Here is a 6000-nt window from a genome sequence, read left to right on the forward strand (position 1 = left end):
TACATTTACTGTGGTTGTTCATGTTACTCTACTGAGTTGTGTGAGAACATGTATTGCTGATTAGCGCTTTGATGTATAGCATGTAAATATGCTTTATTTTATTTTACTGCATTTCTTTGTCTTGGGGTTAGGTTTTGTGATTATACCAAATATTTTCAATGTGATGTAGTCTCAGTGGTACTTTTTTTCCACTACTTTTTTTTATCATTGATGTTGACCTCAGGTCTCTGAAGACATTTCCAAATCAGATATTATGTACTGTACTGAGTATGACTTCTATAGATTTTTGGTTACTGTTGTAACATCCATGTGCATCTTAAGGACCATAATACCCTTTCACTGCTACAGACTTTCCACAATGGTTCCTTCCTCCTCATAGCATCTTGTTCTATTTATAAATTATATTTTACTTCCTATGATAGACAGAAATTGAGGAGGATGTATATTAGTGGATTAATGTTCTTCTTAGCCTCCCCTTTTTTTCTGTCACCCAGTTTATTTCCTTTTTTCCCCCCTTTTCTTGCCCTTGTTTTTGAATCCTTGTTGTGGTTATTATTGTTATTGTTGATGTCGCTCATTGTTGGATAGGACAGAGAGAAATGGAGAGAGGAGGGGAAGACAGAGGAAGAGAGAAACTAAAGATTCCTGCAGACCTGCTCCGCTGATTGTGAAGTGACTCCCCTGCAGCTGGGGAGCTGGGGGCTCGAACTGGGATCCCCACTCTGGTTCTTGTACTTTGCACTGCATGCACTCAACCCGCTGCACTATGGCCCAACCCTAAACCAGGGTTATTTCCTGAGTGTACTGTGAGAACTTTGAATCCACTCCTGCAGAACACCATTTTTTGGTTTCCATTTTATTTGATAGGAAACATCTGCATGCCTGTTCGCTGCTCATGAAGTGTCCCCCACTCAGGAGGGAAGCAAGTGTCAAACCTAGGTCTTGTGTCATGGTGATATGTACCCTTAACCAGGTGCACCCTTCCCTGCACCTGTGAATAATAAAGAGCTGTGTGGCTTGAGATGTTTCATTTCCTTTTTTCTTTTTTAATATTTTATTTATTTATGAGAAAGATAGCAGGAGAGAGAAAGAACCAGACATCACTCTAGCACATGTGATGCCAGGGATCAAACTCGGCACCTCATGCTTGAGAGTCCAAAGCTTTACCACTGTGTCACCTCCCGGACCTGTTGATATTTCATTTCTAAACAAACTTATCATAATCATCACATGTGTTCTTTTTTATCCCAATTTTTATTTCTTTTTTTTTTTTTATCACTGTGGCTTCATTATGAATTCATTACACCCAGTGTCTATTTTCTTATTTATATTTTTGAGTTTTCTATAGGTGAAGAGAATTTAATAAGGAAAGTGAAGTAGAGATATATCTATCTGTGTGTGTGATGTTAAATTGCTATTCATATATAATAAATGAAATTAATGTTTATTTTCTTTTTATGAGAAGAACTGAAGATAGAAGAAGACACACCAACTTTGAGCTCTAAGTCCCCAGGGGCTAGAGGTTCAATTCCAGTTACCTTCTACTTCACTCTCCCTATCAAATTCTCTTTACTTATATAAACTTTACATTATAAATAAGGAAATGTCCAAAACTTCTCCACCACTTGTGAAGAATGCAGTGCCACCCCCTCCCCCCGTGCATGTGAGAACTAGGATATATAGAATCTTGGTCCTTTTATATGGTAACATGAGCATCCTATCAGTTGTACTCCCACACAACTTTAAGGTTTTATCACTTACTAATTACAAAAGTATAGAGGGGAAGAGTGAGAATAGGGTTATTTCTCTGCCACGTGAGATGCCAGGGATTGAACTCGGCCTTGTGAGAGGCCATTGTTATAATCAATATACCAACTTCTAGACCATAATTAAGAGGTATTTGATTTTCAAGTCACCAAAGACATGTTTGCAGATGAGACAATACTTCACAGGCTTCCTAAAGTAGAGACTGAATGGCTAATCTGCTGTCACTCACATTTTTTCCCATGAACACATTGCACATATTTTAGGGCTCAGTGACTTATGAAGATGTAGCTGTGATATTCACTCAAGAGGAGTGGGCACTATTGAGTCCTTCAGAGAAGAAACTCTACAGAGATGTGATGTTTGAAAACTTGAGGAACTTTCTTTCACTAGGTAACGCTAATTGCTTTAATTTTCAACTAGAAGAGAAATCACTTTTTGTTCACCAGTGTAGAAACGGAGATACTGTTCAGTGAACAAGGTTTGATTGTGACTCATGATGGATGAAAAGTTCAATTGATTTGTACAATTTATTTCTGTATTAATTAATTAATTAATTAATTAATATATATATATTTTTTTAACCAGAGCACTGTTCAGCTCTGGCTTATGGTGGTGCAGGGGATTGAACCTGAGTCTTTGTAAGCCTCAGGCATGAGAGTCTGTTTGCATAACCATTATGCTATCTACCCTCTGCCTCGATTTTTATAATTTCTAATACGTTTTATATTTTTCAATTTTAGAAAAGATACAAGAACATTCCACCAAAGGGCAGCATATCTTACATGGGAGTAAACAAAGGTGAGAGTCACATTTACAATAAAACATGATGTACCACCTAAAAAACGACTGTGTTTTCAAAAGTGTTGTCTCTGTAATTTGCTGAGATCAGGTGCCTGCATGGTTTCCCTAAATAAGTAGACTCATGGGTTCTTAATGGTGTGTTCTCTACTGACCTAACAATTGCATCCCTTTTAATACAGTTCATTCAGAAAATGAAAGTTATAGTCACTGCCACAAATAGATCAATTTTCAAATAAGCAAATCAAAAATACTTCATGACTAGGTTATAGAATCGTTGGACAAGTGACTCCAATGTGATGTATGTGATGTACATGACTGAAGTTCCCATCTGAGGCACTGAGTGCCATAATGATGTCCTACATTATCTGTCTTTTCTCCACTTTACAGGAAAATCTTTCTCACATGTAACAAGTAAATGGAAAATTTTAAATAGGGGCAAAGATGTTAAGTATTTATAAAATAATACACTTCGAAGCTATAAGAATATCTTCAATGTATGAGTATCTATCTATATATTTAAATATTTTTTATTTTCTTTTTTGTCCTTGTTTTCATTGTTGTTATTATTGTTATTGATGTAGTCATTGTTAGATAGGACAGAGAGAAATGGAGAGAGAAGGGAGAGACAGAGGGGGAGAGAAAGATAGATACATGCAGACCTGCATCACCACCTGTGAAGCAACCCCTCTGCACGTGGGGAGCCCAGGGCTGGAACCATGATCCTTGCAAATATCTATATTTTTATGATACTTAGACGTAGCCCCTCCAGAAGAGATCAATATTTCTAGTGGAAAATTTCAACACAGATCTAAAACTTGCTATTGACCAATAGAAGTTGAATTAATGCATGTAAAATACCTGTAATGATACCATTATATTTGGCATAATATATTTATATGAAAGTATTTAGGTATTATGAGTTTTATACTTGGCATAATATATTTATATGAAAGTATTTAGGTATTATGAGTTTTTTTATTTATTTACTTATGTATTGGATAGGGACACAGAGAAATCAATAGGAATGGGTACGTAGAGAGGGGAGAGACAAAGACTCCTGCATTCCTATTTTGCCACTTGCAAAGCTTTCCTCCTGCAGGTGGGGATAGGGGCTTGAAGCCTGTTCTTTGCTCATTGTAGCATGTGCGCTCAGCCAAGTACACCACTGCCCATCCGTTTATCCCATTTTTTTTAACTTTACTTTTAACTTGAGATATTTTTATTATTTTTCAATATCTGTGATTTTTTTCATTTTTTTTAAAAATATTATTATCCCTTTTTTTCTTGTTTTTTATTGTTGTAGTTACTATTTTTATTATTCTTGATTTCATTATTGGAAAGGACAGAGAAAAGGAGAGGGGATAGGAACACAGGGGGAGAGAAAGATAGACACTGGCAGACCGGTTTCATAGCCTGTGAAGCACCTCCCCTGCGGGTGGGGAGTAGGGGGCTCTAAAGAGGATCCTTACGCTTTGCACCACATGTCCTTAACCCGCTGCACTATCACTTGACTCCCTCCCTCAGTATGTTTTAGTCAAATCTATTTCTAAAGTCTGATTTTTGTGGCTTATTAAGTAAAACAATGTCCTGCATTTTGATAATCAATTACAGTGTTATTCATTAAAATGTCATTAATATATTCTTTGTTGTTTTACAGTAATACAACAGTAAATATCTCTGAGGGCAAAGATAGTCATAATGCTAGACTATCTCAAGAATGTGAAGTATACAACAAATTATTCACTTATCCTATTCATCTTCAAAAATATGAAAGAACTCACAGTGGAGAGAAACCCTATGAATGTAAACAATGTACTAAAACATTCAGTCAAGCTGGTCATCTTCGGGCACATGAAAGAAATCATAGTGGGACGAAACCCTATGAATGTAAACTATGTATTAAAACATTCAGTTGTTCCAGTAGTCTTCTGGCACATGAAAGAATTCACAGTGGAGAGAAACCCTATGAATGTAAACAGTGCAGTAAAACATTCAGTTTTTCTGGTAATCTTCAGAGACATGAAAGAATTCACAGTGGAGAGAAACCCTATGAATGTAAACAGTGTAGTAAAACATTCAGTTGTTCCAGTCATCTTCGGGCACATGAAACAATTCACAGTGGAGAGAAACCCTATGAATGTAAACTATGTAGTAAAACATTCAGGCAATCCAAGAATCTTCAGCAACATGAAAGAATTCACAGTGGAGAGAAACCCTATGAATGTAAACAGTGTAGTAAAACATTCAGTTATTCCAGTAATCTTCAGAGACATGAAAGAATTCACAGTGGAGAGAAACCCTATGAATGTAAACTGTGTAGTAAAACATTCAGTTATTCCAGTAATCTTCAGAGACATGAAAGAATTCACAGTGGAGATAAACCCTATGAATGTAAACTGTGTAGTAAAACATTCAGTAAACTGTGTAGTAAAACATTCCAGTAATCTTCGGTCACATGATAGACTTCATAGTGGAGAGAAACCGTATGAATGTAAACAGTGTAGTAAAAGATTCAGTGATTCCCGTAGTTTACGGGTACATGAAAGAATTCACAGTGGAGAGAAACCCTACGAATGTAAACAATGTAGTAAAACATTCAGTTGTTCCAGTTATCTTCGGTCACATGAAAGACTTCATAGTGGAGAGAAACCGTATGAATGTAAACAGTGTAGTAAAAGATTCAGTGATTCCCGTAGTTTACGAGTACATGAAAGAATTCACAGTGGAGAGAAACCGTATGAATGCAAACAGTGTAGTAAAACATTCCGGCAATCTGGTGGTCTTCTGCAACATGAAAGAATTCACAGTGGAGAGAAACCCTATGAATGCAAATAGTGTAGTAAAACATTCCAGCAATCTGGTAGTCTTCAGCAACATGAAAGAATTCACAGTGGAGAGAAACCCTATGAATGTAAACAGTGTAGTAAAGCATTCAGTTGTTCCAGTAGTCTTCAGAGATATGTAAGAATTCACAATGGTGAGAAACCCTATGAATGTTAACAGTGTAGTAAAATATTCAGTTGTTCCAGTCATTTTCAGTCACATGAAAGAGTTCACAGTGGAAGTGCAGAAGATAGATAGCATAATGGTTATGCACACAGACTCATGCCTGAGGCTACAAAGTTCCAGGTTCAATCCCTCACACCACCATAGGCCAGAACTGAGCAGTGCTCTGGTTAAAAAAAAAATTCACAATGGAGAGAAATACTATGAATGTAAAGAATGTAGTAAATCATTTCATCCAGTTATCTTCAGACACATGAAAGAATTAACAGTGGAGAGAAACATTATGAATGTAAACTTTGTAGTAAAATATTCAGGTTATCCAGTAATCTTCAGACACATGAAAGAATTCACAGTTCAGAGAAACCCTATGTCTATAAACAATGAGGTAAAGCATTCATAGTTTCTAGGTTTCTTCAGTTACATGAA

General features: G+C 36.4%; 1 pseudogene; it reads left to right on the forward strand.

The window, feature by feature from the left end:
• Positions 1-5751, forward strand: part of LOC107523091 (zinc finger protein 14-like) — a 75930-nt pseudogene extending 70179 nt beyond the window's left edge.
• The last annotated feature ends 249 nt before the right edge of the window (positions 5752-6000 follow it).

The sequence above is a fragment of the Erinaceus europaeus genome, chromosome 13 (assembly GCF_950295315.1).
Source record: "Erinaceus europaeus chromosome 13, mEriEur2.1, whole genome shotgun sequence".
NCBI lineage: Eukaryota > Metazoa > Chordata > Mammalia > Eulipotyphla > Erinaceidae > Erinaceus > Erinaceus europaeus.